Source organism: Podarcis liolepis (assembly GCF_965112155.1).
Source record: "Podarcis liolepis genome assembly, chromosome: 8".
NCBI lineage: Eukaryota > Metazoa > Chordata > Lepidosauria > Squamata > Lacertidae > Podarcis > Podarcis liolepis.
In genome coordinates, this window is record NC_139560.1 from 8,618,392 (window position 1) to 8,635,002 (window position 16,611).

The following is a 16,611-nucleotide window of genomic DNA, read 5'->3' on the forward strand; positions in this document are numbered from 1 at the left end:
CTTCCTCCACCGACTCTTCTCCCTGGTCACGAATTCTGCCAGTCATTTCTGCCAATTCCATGTAGTCCATCACTTTCATCTGCCATTCTTCCAGTGTGGGTAGCTCCTGGGTCTTCCAATACTTCGCAATGAGTAGTCTTGCTGCTGTTGTTGCATACATGTATGGAAGTTATCCTCATCTCTTCCGCTTTCTGTGTTTGTGTATTTTTTCTTTCTGTTCTCTCTCAGAGCTGATGTGAGAGAACTGCTATGACCGTTTGTCCTGTAAAGATTGCTGAATAAAAGTTTAGAATGAGCACACAATTCTCCACTTCATTTCTGCTGATCTCTGCTGAGTGAGTGTGCATGTAGGCATTTGCTGTGTGTTGCTGGAGCATGCAGGGACTGATGATTTATAGACGTCCTAGAGCTGCGCAACACCGGGAGGATGCCTGGAGAGGTTTTGTCTCATCCTGGGGGCTGCCTGGGCTCCAAGGCATATCCTGACACATGGATCCTGCCAGCAGACTTCCAACCTTCTTGCACATTTGGTGAACCATCAGGGGGGTCAGCTTGGCCAGGCCAGTTTAGCAGACAGACACCTCCACTTGTTCTACCACCACCCACCTGGTGCCATATGTCTCTCTCTGTGAGTGCTGGATTTCTCTGTACAAGTCAAAGTCGAGGAAAGCCTGTCTAACCAAGTATGTTATTAGGAGGCTAGTAAAGATCCTCACCAACTACCTAGGAGAGAGCATCCCAGAGGATGGGTACTACTGCTGAAAAAAGTTTTTTAGAAGTTGACTTCTTTCCCCTGTCACCCTCACCCTAACCTCACACTGGTCTATTTTTGACCTTACAGCTTAGGAGAAGGAGAGACAGAGTGCCATAAATTCCAACTTCCTGGCAGAAGATCATTTACAATATTCATCAGATGAGAAGCACAGCTAAGGGGAGCCGGAGTGGAAGTAGCAGTGGTGTGGCTGACACTTCGTGATGCAGCCAGGGGCTAAATGATTTCTGACAATGCATCACAAGTGTAGTCAGATTGATTAAAAAAGCTGGAAATGTTTTTAAAAGAAGGAAAAAGAGAAGAAGCATGGATTCGCAGAGTGAAGTTGTTGAGTTGAAGAGGACAAGCAAAGGGCACATGATGAACAAGGCAGGGGAGGTCTTGTACATAAATGTAACAAGCGGTCAGGGACTTGAGCACCTCAAAGCAGAGTTCTGTAACCTCAGGTCTGCAACGACCAGAGATGATGGAAGTTACCATCAGGGCCAGCCCAACCATGAGGTTGACTGAAGCAGTAGCCTCAGGCAATGAAATCCTATGGGGGAGGTGCCTCCATGGGTCCCTCAATCCCCCCTGCTGCTGCTGGGGTTGTGGGGCAGCAGTGGCTTCTGCTGAGATCAAAGAACTCTCATGAGTTCCACCACCACCATTGCAGTTACACAATCCTGGTTAGAGGGGCTTCAGTGAGTGGCATGAGGTTGCAGCAGTTGCAGCACTGTCCCAAAATGGGACAGTCCACCCCTGGTTACAGTCCAGCAACATATTAGGACCCAAGGCTAAATGAAGCTGCCTTGAGGTAGTGAACTTGAACTGGCCAGGGATACAGAGCCTTATTTTTACTAACCCCCTTTCACCAAATTCAACAAGGGAACAGTCAATCACTTGATGCCAGGTGATGATTGTTGGGACTTCAAAGGGGTCACAATTAGACTGTTTCCCCACCCTCAGGGAGTGGAGAATTTCAGAAGTGGCACTAATACAGATTTCTGCTTTGTTCTAAGTTTAGTAGTTGTTGCCATTACAACAGTGATGGCAACCTGGCCACCACATTTCATTCTCCAGAGCAGCCAGACCTTGTGTCCTACAAGGTGCTGTGGGTGGAAAAGACATCCATGACAGTAGATTGGTGAAGAATATTCAGAGAAAAATTTACACGGTGATCTTTTTTTCTGAGGGAGTGAGAAGAAGACAACTCTCATGATTTTTTTTGATTTTTTTTTATTTTTTGAAGAAGTACATGTTCTCAGAGTTTTTGACTCAACTCAGTTAAGAAAACCAGGAAGAGATTTGTACAAGAAGATATTTGTAACATACTATTGCTATGGGAATGTGGAAGAATCCAATAAACTGGCTCAGTGGTAGGGCACATATTTTGTACACAGAAAGTTCAGTCCCTGGAAGATCCAGGTAGGGCTGAAAAGGACTCCTTTTTCGAAGCCTGGAAAGCTTCTGCCAGTCAATGTATACAATACTGAGCTAGATGAGCCACTGGTTTGATTACTCAGTTTAAGACAGCTATTTATATATCATGATTGAAGAGAAAGCAAATATGGGATGTGGCTTATGTTCAGCGAAACAGGCAATTTTGTTTTGGGAAAACAACACCACTAATAGGATCTGGATATGCTCTCAGTCAGCCTGGGATGGTGAACTGGTTGTCTCAGTGTCTGGAATATTATTTCCACAGAGCCAACAACAGATTGTCTGACGAGCACCTGAAGCCGGATTCTCGCTCATTAAAACCTACTTATTATTTGTGGCCAAGCAGATTTTGGAAGAGCTGTGTACATGAGCATTTTGGCAAGTCTCTGATGAGGAGGGCAGATGTTAGCCTCCCACCTACATTCATTGGAATCATCTCCTGCATGATCTAGCCAGGTTGGCTGTCCATTCCTTCTCATTTGGCCTGCTCCGAGAAATCAGTCGAGTACTAATGACATGCTGCAAAAGTCAGACATGCCATTTTCTTCAAATCGGCTAAAATATGCGGAGGTGCTGCTTCTCCAAGTGGAAAATCCTAGAGCGAATGTGCATGTAGATGAATAAAACCTGCCCAATCAGCCAGAAAAAGGTTGGAGACACATAAGGCTGTATCCAACTAAGTCTGGCTCAGAGTAGACCCATTGAAATGAAGGTACTCAAGTTCAGTCTCATCCATCAATTTAAATGGCTCTCCCTTGCGTGGGAGAAGCATTGGGTGCCATCTATAAAATATAGGGTCTAAAATTGACTGGCTGCATTGATTATACCGAAGAACACAAGAAGAGCCTGTTGCACCAGGCCAATATCTCATCTAATCCAACATCCTGCTCTCACAGTGGCCAACCAGGTGCCTTGGGAAAGCCAACAACAAAAACACAAGAGCAACTCTCTGCTCCTGTTTTTCTCAGCAACTGGTATTCAGAAGCATTGCTGCCTCCTACTGTGGAGGTGGAAGGGACACGGATGCCGCTGTGGTCTAAACCACAGAGCCTAGGGCTTGCCCATCAGAAGGTTGGCGGTTCAAATTCCCATGACGGGGGGAGCTCCTGTTGCTTGGTCCCTGCTCCTGCCCACCTAGCAGTTCGAAAGCACGTCAAAGTGCAAGTAGATAAATAGGTACCACTCTGGCGGAAAGGTCAACAGCATTTCAGTGCACTGCTCTTCTTCGCCAGAAGCAGCTTAGTCATGCTGGCCACATGACCCGGAAGGTGTATGCAGACAAACGCCGGCTCCCTTGGCCAATAAAGCGAGATGAGCGCTGCAACCCCAGAGTCATCCGCGACTGGACCTAATGGTCAGGGGTAGCTTTACCTTTACTGTGGAGGTGGGGCAGAGCCATCATAGCCAGTAGCCATCACAAGCTTTCACCTTCATGAATTTGTCCAACCCTCTTTTGAAGGCATCTAGGTTAGTGGCCTCCTGTGAGAGTGAGCTCCATAGCTAAACTATGAGCTGCATTAGGAAGAACTTTCTTTTATCTGTGCTTGTAGGAGCAGTCACGCAGCTTGAGGGCACTCCTTGATCCAGCATTGTCACTTGAGGCCCTGGTGGCCAGCAGTGCCTCTTTCTAGCTATGGCTGGTTTGTCACTTACAGTCCCTTTTGGATAGAGATGGCATGTGCATGGTACTCCATGCTCTGGTAACTTCCAGACTGGATTGTTGCAACGTGCTCTGTGCCCTCAAAGATGACTCAGAAACTTCATCCGTTCCAAAATGCAGCAGCCGGGTTACTGTCTGGGGTTGGCTTTATAACTCATACAAAACCTAGTTCTAAAACAGCTGCTTTGGTTCCAAGCTCACTTCGGCATTACATTGGAAAGTACTCACACAAGTATGTAAAGTCCTAAATGACTTAGACTCTAAATATCTTCCCTGCAGAACCTCTCTGGTCTTAAGATCAGCTGAGGGAGTCATCATAGTTGTTCCACCACCCTCAGAAAAAACAGGAGGGGGGCATTCTCCCTGGCAGCTCTTAATTTGTGGAATTCCCTGCCCACAGAGGTATGTCAGACACCTTAACTATATAGTTTAGAGCAGGCGTAGGCAAACTCGGCCCTCCAGATGTTTTGGGAGTACAACTCCCATGATCCCTAGCTAACAGGACCAGTGGTCAGGGATGATGGGAACTGTAGTCCCAAAACATCTGGAGGGCCGAGTTTGCCTACGTGTAATGTGTATGGGTTGCTCGTGTGTAAGTTGCCGCCTCTCCAGACTTTGTTGCCTTGCTAAACCTTTCAGTCTGGGCAGCCCTTCACTTCGTGGCTGCCTCAGTCGCTAGCAGAATCTGTCAGTGGGCGTTTCTTAAATCTTTTCCAACATAAAAGTTGTTTGACACCCAGTCTCCTCCTACTCTCTCTGCGTGGAAGTCTTCTGCGCAGGGTGGGTATGGGTAGCTGAGGACCTGTGCTCTCCCCGCTGGTGTCCGGTGAAGAGTCCTGGAGCCCTCTCGCCAATTCCCCCATCAGCCCCTCTATATCCCTGGTGTTGCGCTGATTTGCTTCCCCATCTGCGGAGCTGCCTCTCTCCCTGCTGGGCCCTTCTCCAGCATCATTTGAGAGCCTTCCCTCCGCCTCTAGCTCCGATGTCAGTTCCCTGACACCTACGCCTGGTTTAGAGTGAGTGCTGGATACACCCCCTCTTAACCCTGGCTTTTGACACCTGTTTTCGGGACTCACCCTCTTCCTGTTACCGTAATTAAATGTTTTTAATTCTGAGTTTTAGCTGCAGCCAACACTGGGACCTGCTCATGACGAGCAGGTGATAAACTTAGCAATAATTATAATGCCAGGCCAAGAGTGGTCTGTGATCGCCTCCTCTTCACAATAACTATCAAAGGTCCAGAGCTCTTCAAGACAGCAAAGCACTACATTGCTGACAGGATCTTGCGCATTCAATATTTACTTTGGGAAAGTTGGGAGAGCCATATCTACACCTGGCCTCTGCTAAAGGTGTTGGCAACTCCCTGACGAAACGTGTGGAGCTCCAGGCAGCTTCCCATCCAGCTTGTGTGTGAAGTTTCTGGATATATCCATATTTTCACACTCTCTTGTTGACTACCAGTCTGCCTCTAACTGTCACGGTATGTGACTAATGTGGATAGCAAATGCTTGACCTAATTTTAATAGCAATTATCTGGTTGAGTAACCCTTCAGAAATGGGGGTGAGAATATTGGAGGCTTTCACTATTGCTTTTTTGTGTTGCCTTTGTTAGGGAGAGGGAAACGATCTTCTGGCTCTTATATTCGTTTCAGCAAAGCCTAGGTTTCCCCCTCCTTAAAGTAAAGTTCATCATTTAACTCGGTGTCAAATTCATTCCCCGCCCCCCAAGCTCCCCAAAGCTCCACCTCCTTCGTGCCATATGACCTCTCCAATATATATCTGGTATGAAGATGTCTTCCAGTTCTTCAGTCCAATGACTAGGGACATTAGTTTTCTGGGGTTTTATAAAAAGCATTTTAAATATGTTATAACACTGTGACACCAGATGGCTCTGTAGAATTCCGTCTTTCGACAATGTGATTTCCCATTATGAAGGTTACGACGTGTTTTCCTGAAATGTTTTTTTGATGCGTCTAGATCAGTAGTGGCCAAACTCGGCCCTCCAGATGTTTTGGGACTGGAACTAGCATCATCCATAGCTAACAGAACCAGTGGTCAAGGATGATTGGAATTGTAGTCCCCAAACATATGGAGGGCCAAGTTTGGCCACCACTGGTCTAGATCCAGCCTAAGTTCTTCCCTCGACATATTCGGTTCCTCAATGTCCATATACAGTGGTACCTCGGGTTATAGACGCTTCAGGTTACAGACTCTGCTAACCCAGAAATAGTACCTTGGGTTAAGAACTTTGCTTCAGGATGAGAACAGAAATTGTGCTCCGGCAGCACAGCGGCAGCAGGAGGCCCCATTAGCTAAAGTGGTGCTTCAGGTTAAGCACAGTTTTAGGTTAAGAACAGACCTCCGGAACGAATTAAGTACTTAACCCGAGGTACCAGTGTAGTCTGGGTGAACGTCCTTCTCATCTCTCTGGGTCTCTGACTTTCTGCCTGCTCAATACTTCTGCCTCTAATATGCCTGACCTGAAGAATTTGGAGCAAATGATTCAGCAGAGGAAACACAGCCCAGAATAACTAAGGAGATAGTACAAGAATACTTGGCTAGTTTAGATGTATTCAAGTCTCCAGGGCCAGACGAACTGCATCCAAGAGTATTAAAAGAACTGGCAGATGTGATCTCAGAACCACTGGCAGTCATCTTTAAGAATTCCTGGAGAACAGGCGAAGTCCCGGCAGACTGGAGGAGGGCAAATGTTTTCCCTATTTTCAAAAAGGGGGAAAGAGAGGACCCAAATAATTATCACCCAGTCAGTCTGACATCAATACCAGGGAAGATTCTGGAGCAGATCATTAAGCAAACAGTCTTTGAGCACCTAGAAAGGAATGCTGTGATCACCAATAGTCAGCATGGATTTCTGAAAAATAAGTCATGTCAGACTAACCTGATCTCGTTTTTTGACAGAATTACAAGCCTGGTAGATGAAGGGAACGCAGTGGATGTAGCCTACCTTGATTTCAGCAAGGCATTCGACAAGGTGCCCCATGATATTCTTGTAAAGAAGCTGGTAAGATGTGGTCTTGACTATGCTACCACTCAGTGGATTTGTAACTGGCTGACTGACCGAACCCAAAGGGTGCTCATCAATGGTTCCTCTTCATCCTGGAGAAGAGTGACTAGTGGGGAGCCACAGGGTTCTGTCTTGGGCCCGGTCTTATTCAATATCTTTATCAATGACTTCGATGATGGACTCAAGGGCATCCCGATCAAATTTGCAGATGACACCAAACTGGGAGGGGTGGCTAACACCCCAGAGGACAGGATTACACTTCAAAACGACCTTGACAGATTAGAGAACTGGGCCAAAACAAACAAGATGAACTTTAACAGGGAGAAATGTAAAGTATTGCACTTGGGCAAAAAAAATTTGAGAGGCACAAATACAAGATGGGTGACACCTGGCTTGAGAGCAGTACATGTGAAAAGGATCTAGGAGTCTTGGTTGACCACAAACTTGACATGAGCCAACAGTGTGACGCGGCAGCTAAAAAAAAGCCAATGCAATTCTGGGCTGCATCAATAGGAGTATAGCATCTAGATCAAGGGAAGTAATAGTGCCACTGTATTCTGCTTTGGTCAGACCTCACCTGAAGTACTGTGTCCAGTTCTGGGCACCACAGTTCAAGAAGGACACTGACAAACTGGAACGTGTCCAAAGGAGGGCAACCAAAATGGTCAAAGGCCTGGAAATGATGCCTTATGAGGAACGGCTAAGGGAGCTGGGCATGTTTAGCCTGGAGAAGAGGAGGTTAAGGGGTGATATGATAGCCATGTTCAAATATATAAAAGGATGTCATATAGAGGAGGGAGAAAGGTTGTTTTCTGCTGCTCCAGAGAAGCAGACACGGAGCAATGGATCCAAACTACAAGAAAGAAGATTCCACCTAAACATTAGGAAGAACTTCCTGACAGTAAGAGCTGTTTGAAAGTGGAATTTGCTGCCAAGGAGTGTGGTGGAGTCTCCTCCTTTGGAGGTCTTTAAGCAGAGGCTTGACAACCATATATCAGGAGTGCTCTGATGGTGTTTCCTGCTTGGCAGGGGGTTGGACTCGATGGCCCTTGTGGTCTCTTCCAACTCTATGATTCTATGATTCTATGATTCTATGGTACATTATTCCTTCCAGGTCCCAGTGTGGACTTAATTTTTTCTCTCATTCAAACTGACCTTTCACTTTCCTCACTGAGGCTGCACTGTTTATCAATATTGTTTGGGAGGCAAGATATTAATCCTGAGCAGGTCAACCAATACATGCTAAAGGTTTGTGGACAGCATACAGCAAAATGCAATATTTCTGTAGGTAGGCTGGTAGATGCAACTTTCTCATTGTATTAACTGTTACTGCTTTGCTGTGATTTTATATCGTTCAGCACCTTGAGATTAAGAGGTACAAGAGAAATAGCTTAAATAGTGAAATATGTATGGGTAAATAAATAAATATGGATGGATAGACTCAATGATGTACCCACTTGAGAAAGTGACCTCTGGTAGTGGAAGCCCTGAAAAATGAGCATGGCAAGGGAGGGAATAGGATGGAGGGAATTGTGCTGGATCCTAATTCCATTCAGTCCAAGCACATGATGACCCAGCAGCCCAGCAGAACTTACAATGGTGAAATGGGTGGTGTAAGTAAAACCATATTATGAAGGCTTCATCTCATTCTGCTGGCAGTAGCCTTGCTCCCGAATGGAGATTGGAACAGAGGGAATTTATGCTGTCTTGATCTAAGTGGGTGCAAGTTCCTCTAGCTTCCAATCCTTAGGATTGCTTTCTAAAATATTAAGTTTAAGAAGAGAAAGAAGAGCATTGGGGGCCAATATGCTTGATTCAAAATTTCTTGATATGATATACAGTGGTACCTCAGGTTACAGACGCTTCAGGTTACAGACGCTTCAGGTTACAGACTCTGCTAACCCAGAAATAGTACCTTGGGTTAAGAACTTTGCTTCAGGATGAGAACAGAAATCACACGGTGGTGGCATGGCAGCAGCCGGAGGCTCCATTAGCTAAAGTGAAGCTTCAGGTTAAGGACAGTTTCAGGTTAAGAACGGACCTCCAGAACGAATTAAGCACATAACCAGAAGTACCATAACAGTTTACATACACAACTGTCAACTGTTCTGGAGAGCGAGAGAAAAGACTTCTTACTTGGGAAGCCTATACAGGATAGGATTTTGTAGCATTGATTAATACAGTCATACCTCATGTTACGGACGCTTCAGGTTATGTGTTTTTGGGTTGCAGACTGCGGGAAACCCAAAAGTACTGGAATGGGTTACTTCCGGGTTTTGCCGCTCGCACATGCTCAGAAGCGCCAAATCGCACTGGTGCTGGCGCAGACACAGCGCTTCAGGATGCGAACGCTGTGGGTTGCAGATGTGCCTCTGTCACAGATTACGTCTGCAACCTGAGGTTCCACTGTATAGTATATTATACAGTAAGTAGAGAGGACCCTTCAGCAATGTATACTATTGCTTCTATAGAGGTGGGGGGGGGACACACCAGTGTTTTTGTGTTGGAATAAGGGCACAAGACTTCATCTGTGTGTGTGTGTGTGTGTGTGTGTGTGTGTGTGTGTTTGTGAGTGTGCCATGGCCCTCCCTAAAATGCTTTGTTCTCCTGAACTGGGCACCTCCCAGTTTCCATTCTTCTCCTTTAGAGGCAAGGGGCCTTTCTCCGACGACATTTATGAAAAGCAAGTTAAACTAAATATGTAGCACTAAAATTATAATGAATGGAGATAAGCAATTACATGAAGCAAATTATGAAAATGGAGAACAGTAGCGCAATGGCAACAGTAATTATTTTGGTAAAAGAATAGCGCTGCAGAGCATCTCAGCAGTCAAAATTAACAATTGAGGCACATAAATGAGAGATAAACCCATAATAAAACTGCAGAAGTGTTGATAGTCTCGACTCAGATAAATGGGAAAGGAGGGGAGTCGGTCTGTGCAAATAGCAGATAAAGCTTGTTCCTGGATTTTCCCACTGGTGGCGGGTCCATGTATGATTGGCTTTCCTCTGAAAAAAAATGTCGTCTTCACACAGAAAAGGAACATGTTGGTGGGTTATATCAGACATTTGCTCTGCATGTAGTTAGCAAGGGGGCAGGTGACACATTACAGTGGTACCTCGGGTTACAGAAGCTTCAGGTTACATACGCTTCAGGTTACAGACTCCGCAAACCCAGAAATAGTACCTCGGGTTAAGAAATTTGCTTCAGGATGAGAACAGAAATCGTGCTCTGGCGGTGCGGCAGCAGCAGCAGGCCCCATTAGCTAAAGTGGTGCTTCAGGTTAAGAACAGTTTCAGGTTAAGAACGGACCTCTGCAGCGAATTAAGTACTTAACCCGAGGTACCACTGTATTTGGGACTGCCTGTGGCTACAGTAATTCTGAAATCCCGAACTTTCAAATGTTTCTACAGTAGGTGCATTAAAAGGAAAGTTCTCCTTTACCAGGTACTGCTGATGGCATTTCTGTGTCACCCAGGCACGTGTGCATATTTATTCCTCCGAACGAATTACAACTTCCAAGTGACTGGTGCAGAAGCAAATTTATTGAGCAGCAGGTCTGAAGCCGTGTATCTGCTTTGAAAAACAGCACACATAACAGGAACAATATGATGTGTTCATCTCCTCTGGCACTGTAAGTGAGATGCTTAGCTTAAGAAGAGATCATTTCTAGTCAATACAGTGACATAGAAATGCTTTGAAACTCACATAAAGGCTAGGAGTGAAGTTTTATTATTATTACTAGCAAGGAGAGCAGCTTCTCTAACAATAGTTTATAACCAAAGGCAGGGGCTGAAATATTTTGGGGGGATGTTTCAATCCCTAACATCTGGAAGTGTAAGCGCCAACTCCTAGGGGCAGAGGCAGTTTAGGGCCCCCTATTATTATTATTATTATTTATTATTATTATTATTATTATTATTATTATTAGGCTAGCCCCCTTCAATGTCCAGAGGACATTCGGCTCTGCCCCCTGATTCCTTGCGACATCGAATGTGTGACGTCAAGATTTTGCATCGAGGGCCCCTCAATCAACTTGCAAAGATGGAGCCTCTGCCTGGAAGTAAAGCTGGGGAAGATCTCACATATGAAACATTGGAGTGTTGCTTCTCAACTGCATAAACACTGCTAATCTATAGGGTGATGCCAACAGTTGGAGTTGGATCCAGGAATAGAATAAAAGCTAGAACAGATGCAGAAACATTGAGATTATATCCTCATAGCTACCAGTGTCCATTAATAACTGTGCTACCCTGTTCTGGCCTGGGTGGGATTTCTGGAACATTTACAAAGGTGGTCCTACAAATAACACATTGCAGTAAACCAACCGAGATGGAGAACTGAGGAACATCTTTCTCTGTCCAGATAGGGTCATAGTTGATATACTATCCAAGGCTGAATGAAGGTATGTAGATAGTGGATTTCAGATTCTAGCAGGCAAATGCAATAAAACATTTAAATCACTAGGGAGAGAAGGAATTTCAGAGTGCTAAGTTAAATCATTCTAAAACATGTATTCTTCCACCTTTCCAAATCATTATTGAAATTACCCTTTTAATTCAGCTGCTGGTTATAGGGATAAGGGTGTGAATAGGGGAGCAAATGAGGGTTAAGGCAGTCATAACTGTGAAAACCATTTTCTTCTTCTTTTACTTCCCTGGGTTATCTAAACCGAATAATGGAAATCAAATAGCAGAGACTATTAGTCCAGCAAACGGGACAAAAAAACTTTATATATGATAAAAGGCAGGGAATGTGTAGGTGGCTTGGGGAAAGGAGTGAAATAGTACCTCTGATTTTCAAAGGAGTCAGGAGACTGTAACCAGTTTCATCCCATTCAGTCTGATGGGAGAAAGTCAACTTAATTTACAAGCACTGCCTACTGGAGATTTGTTGCAGGTGTGTCATGTTCTGTCCCATATTGGGGGTGCCCAGCACACATGTACAGTGTGATACAGCACGGCCTGGCATGTGCATGTCACCACATGGTGCTATGGGACCTCTCACACCCTCCCATGACAGTGACGTTGCGGCGTCCAGATGGGCACCCACAGTGAAAATTTTGTAAGTGTCTTGGCCCCCAGGGCCTCCAAGAGATGGTACCTATATGTTGGCGACAGTGATTAAGAGACTGTACTTTCAGGGCTCCAAGAAATGTTGGAGGATATGGAGTTATGCAACCCCCGAGCCAAAGAGGTAAATAACTATACAGTGGTACCTCAGGTTAAGTACTTAATTCGTTCCAGAGGTCCGTACTTAACCTGAAACTGTTCTTTTTTTTAATGATATTTATTAAAGTTTCCAATTTTTAACAAACAAAAAGAAAAAACCAACATAAAAATATTAAAAACACATAAATTTCCCAACTTTTTTTCTTGTAACTTGTTTTCCCGACCTCCTCGTACCTCCCCTTCTTGTATACCCAGTTTGAGTTGTTTATAGAGCAAATCTTTATCTCAACCTCTTAAATTATTGTAGCTTTAAATTCTTACTTACAAAAAAGAAAATCATTTTATCATAATTACAGCTTGAAACCCCTTAAGTTCAATCCAACATCATTCAACATTCCTTAATTTTACAATATTTTTGTAGATAGTCCTTAAATTTTTTCCAATCTTCTTCTGCCGACTCTTCTCCCTGGTCACGGATTCGGCCAGTCATTTCTGCCAGTCCCATACAGTCAGTCAGCTTCGTCTGCCATTCTTCCAAGGTGGGTAGGTCTTGTGTCTTCCAATACTTTGCAATAAGTATTCTTGCTGCTGTTGTAGCGTATAACCTGAAACTGTTTTTAACCTGAGGTACCACTTTAGCTAATGGGGCCTCCCGCTGCTGTCGTGCCACCACTGCACGATTTCTGTTTTCATCCTGAAGCAAAGTTCTTAACCCGAGGAACTATTTCTGGATCAGGGGAGTCTGTAACATGAAGCATCTGTAACCTGAAGCGTATGTAAATGTAACCCAAGGTACCACTGTACAATCTTTAGAAGACATCTGAAGGCAGCCCTGTATAGGGAAGTTTTTAATGTTCAATGTTTTATTACATTTCTGTATATGTTGGAAGGCACCCAGAGTGGCTAGGGCCACCCAGTCAGATGGGCAGGGTAAAAATAAAATAAAATAAAATAAAATAAAATTGTTGTTGTTTAGTCATCTTAGTTGTTCGACTCTCCGTGACCCCATGAACCAGAGCATGCCTTGGAAACACTCACTTTCTTCTCAAAGCTTGTCCTTTTTTATGTCCATGGTGTTTTCTTGGCAAAATACTGGAGTGGATTGCCATTTCCTTCTCCAGGTGGATCACATTTAGTCTAAACTCTCGGTTATGACCTCTCCGTCTTGAGTGGCCCTGCACGGCATAGCTCATAGCTTCTTGAGTTATTCAAGCCCCTTCGCCACGACAAGGCACTGATCCATGAAGGGGAATAATTAAATAGGACGTCCCTAATTTCATAAGAGAAATGTTGGAGGGTATGCATTCTGAGCTTGTATTTTCCCCACTAGAGACACAGAGAGAGGCTGAAATCCTGGTGTTTCAGGTAAACACATTTGTTGCCTGTTCTACACTGACTTTTAGTCTTCCTCTGCAAAGCCATTCATGAATAAGTACTCAGAGTCCCAGACCTGTTGGGCCCGGCGCCATTACTAACTACATCATTGAGTTTAGATGGGCCATGCAGGCCTTGCCTTCTGCCCTTTGGAATGTCCACAGGCGCTTTCTCCACCAGACCAGCATCTCTTTAAATATGATAAAGCTGCTTCTGGGATGCCTGGAACATCACCTGCATCTGTGAAAGACCATTTAGGCCAATTAAGTTAAGTGGCCTCTGAAGGAAGCTCAACTTGATTATACCATCAGCCTGGTTGTGGAGGGTTATAAAAAAAAGGGGGAAGGAAGCAAGGAAGAGAAGGAGCCAGGATTAACGAAGGAAGCTAAATGTTCCGTATGGAGGTGAAACAAGATAAACAGGATGTGGCTGACAGCACTTGGAATTTGCAGATCTTCTGGAGTCTTGATTTCAAGTCCTTCAGCTCTCAGACGCTGATGAGGAAAGTTACAATAATTTCAGTAATGAAGCCAAGCAGACAGGTTAGATTCACAGCAGGGAGCTCCTTTCCCCCCAACCAAAAATCAAGACTTTGCATACTGTTGTGTGTTTGGTCCTCATTTCCACATTATTAGCTGGCATCCATGCATGGCATTATATTAATTATTCATTTTGTCTGTGCTGCCTAAGAAGCTTATTTCTCGGGGGGGTGGGTCAGATTTGGGTCACGTTAAGCGAGTATATTCTGCAGGGGAAATGGACTTTTACCTTATCTTCGGTGATCCCTCGTGGCCGAGTAAGATTGTCTTCCATAAATATGGTTTTAACAATGAGTCCGTAGGTGACTGTGGAGGCCAATTCTGGATCCACATGTCCTTCCACAGTGGGGACATTGGTTTCTGGCCGGGAGTTGATCATGGTGAGGGTTTGCCAAATGTGTCTTCCTCTTAGCACGTTTATCCCTTGCATCCTGAGTTTGAGTATCTTCAAAGCCCATGACACCTTTGGTAAAGGCTGTTCTCCAACTGGAGCTCTCGCAGGCAAGTGTTTCCCAGTTGTCAGTGTTTATACTACATTTTTTTTAGATTTGCCTTGAGACAGTCTTTAAACCTCTTTTGTTTACCACCAGCATTGTGCTTTCCATTTTTAAGTTCAGAATAGAGTAGTTGCTTTGGAAGACGATCATCAGGCATCCGCACAACATGACCAGTCCAACGAAGTTGATTTTGAAGAATCAACTTTGCTTCTTCCAGTACACTGATATTAGTTCGCCTGTCTTCCCAAGTAATGTGAAAAATATTTTGGAGACACCATTGATGACTTTTACCACCCACAGGTAATGCATACATATTGTGGCCAAGCTGAAGCTGATCAGTTTTCTCAGTGTCAAGTGCCTTAATTCTTTCATCAATTTTTGGGAGGTGGGGTTGGGGGCAGTTGTGGCCGAAAAGTCTATTTGTCTCATGCTCTTGCTCCCTCCTTTAGTTCATTTATCTTGTCCTCAGTCGCATCATTTAATTATAAAATCTGATTGGCTATGCCAACATCTGGTTTGCTGTCTGATCCCTGATTGGGTAGCATAATCTTAGGTGAAAGCAGAGCTCCCAGTGCTTCGGGAACACATCCGTAGCCTAGGCAGCCCTGCAGGACCTCCCGCAGGGATGTCTAGGCTGCGGATAGCAGCCTGCTTCCTGGAGCGTCGGGCGCCCTGAAAGCAGAGCGCCCGGCGCTTCGGGAACACATGCACAGCCTAGGCAGCCCTGCAGGAGTTCCCTGCAGGGCTCCCCACGCTGCAGATAGCAGCCTGCCACCCAGTGGGTGGGGTGCCCTGAAGCAGAGTGCCCCTCGCGCCGGGCATACATCCGCAGCGTGGGGAGCCCTGCAGGAGTTCCCCGCAGGGCTCCCCATGCTGTGGATAGCAGCCTGCTGCCCGGCGGGCAGGGCGCCCTGAAGCAGTGCGCCCCTCGCGCCGGGCAGACATCGGCCAGCCCCACAAGCTCGGGGGACAGCAGGGAGGCGCAGCGCCGCCATCCCGCTGTTCCTCGACCTGGTTTGGTTTCCCCGACCTGCTTTTTGGGGGAAATAAAGGGGAAAAAAATTCCTTTATTTCCTCCCCCAAAAACTAGGTGCGTCCTATGGGACGGAGCGTCCTATGGATGAAAAATACGGTAATAGCAGGTCTCATATTCCCATGACAAAAGGCACATACACACATTCTTAAATATATGTTTTGTTGTTGCTACAGTTATTCAGAAAAAGCTAAAGGAAGCAATCTGGCAACTGATTAATGGTTTCTCTAGCATATACTTCACTAAAATGCAGTAACTGGTAATTTTCATTTTCATATTTTTATTTTTTATTTTAAAAAACAGACTATCACAGCCATCAACAACAGGGCTTTCAAAATGCTATTTTCCAAGCAAATGTCTCATTAAATATCCTTCTGCAAAATTAATTGAAACCTTACAAAAAGCATTGTTCACTCAGGCAGCCTGAAGCGTCGCTCTGTTTTGCTGAAGTCTTTCTATAAAATATTTAACAAGGATATTAGAGGCTTATGACGTTCTTGCAGTTCTGGGAAAAAGAAAAAGGGAGAGGGGAAAAAAAGCTAAATTAAACCAAGAGGGGAAAGTGGGGGATGGGAAGGAAGCTTTTAGTGATTTGTTGGTCTTTATCTGTCATTCTTCATTGCACCTCTTAACAATATCTTGTAATATGTCTTTATGTGTGTAATGCCCATTTCTTAAGGGAATGTGGAATGTTTGCCTGCACCAATAGGAGGGAGGGATGGAAATGAAGGAAGAAATAGAGTATTAAATATATGGAGAAATTCACAAATCTAGACATTTTATGTTCATGATGATTTGTGCTCCCAATGCTATCATGGTAGTCACTTTCAATCCTTCATGGGCCTGCAAAAGTTTTGACATGGTCACCCTGCTTTTTTCTTTTTCTTTTATTAGAAGAAGAGTTTGGATTTGATACCCCGCCTTTCACTCCCCTTCAGGAGTCTCAAAGCGGCTAACAATCTCCTTTCCCTTCCTCCCCCACAACAAACACTCTGTGAGGTGAGTGGGGCTGAGAGACTTCAGAGAAGTGTGACTGGCCCAAGGTCACCCAGCAGCTGCATGTGGAGGAGCGGAGACGCAAACCCGGTTCCCCAGATTATGAGACTACCGCTCTTAA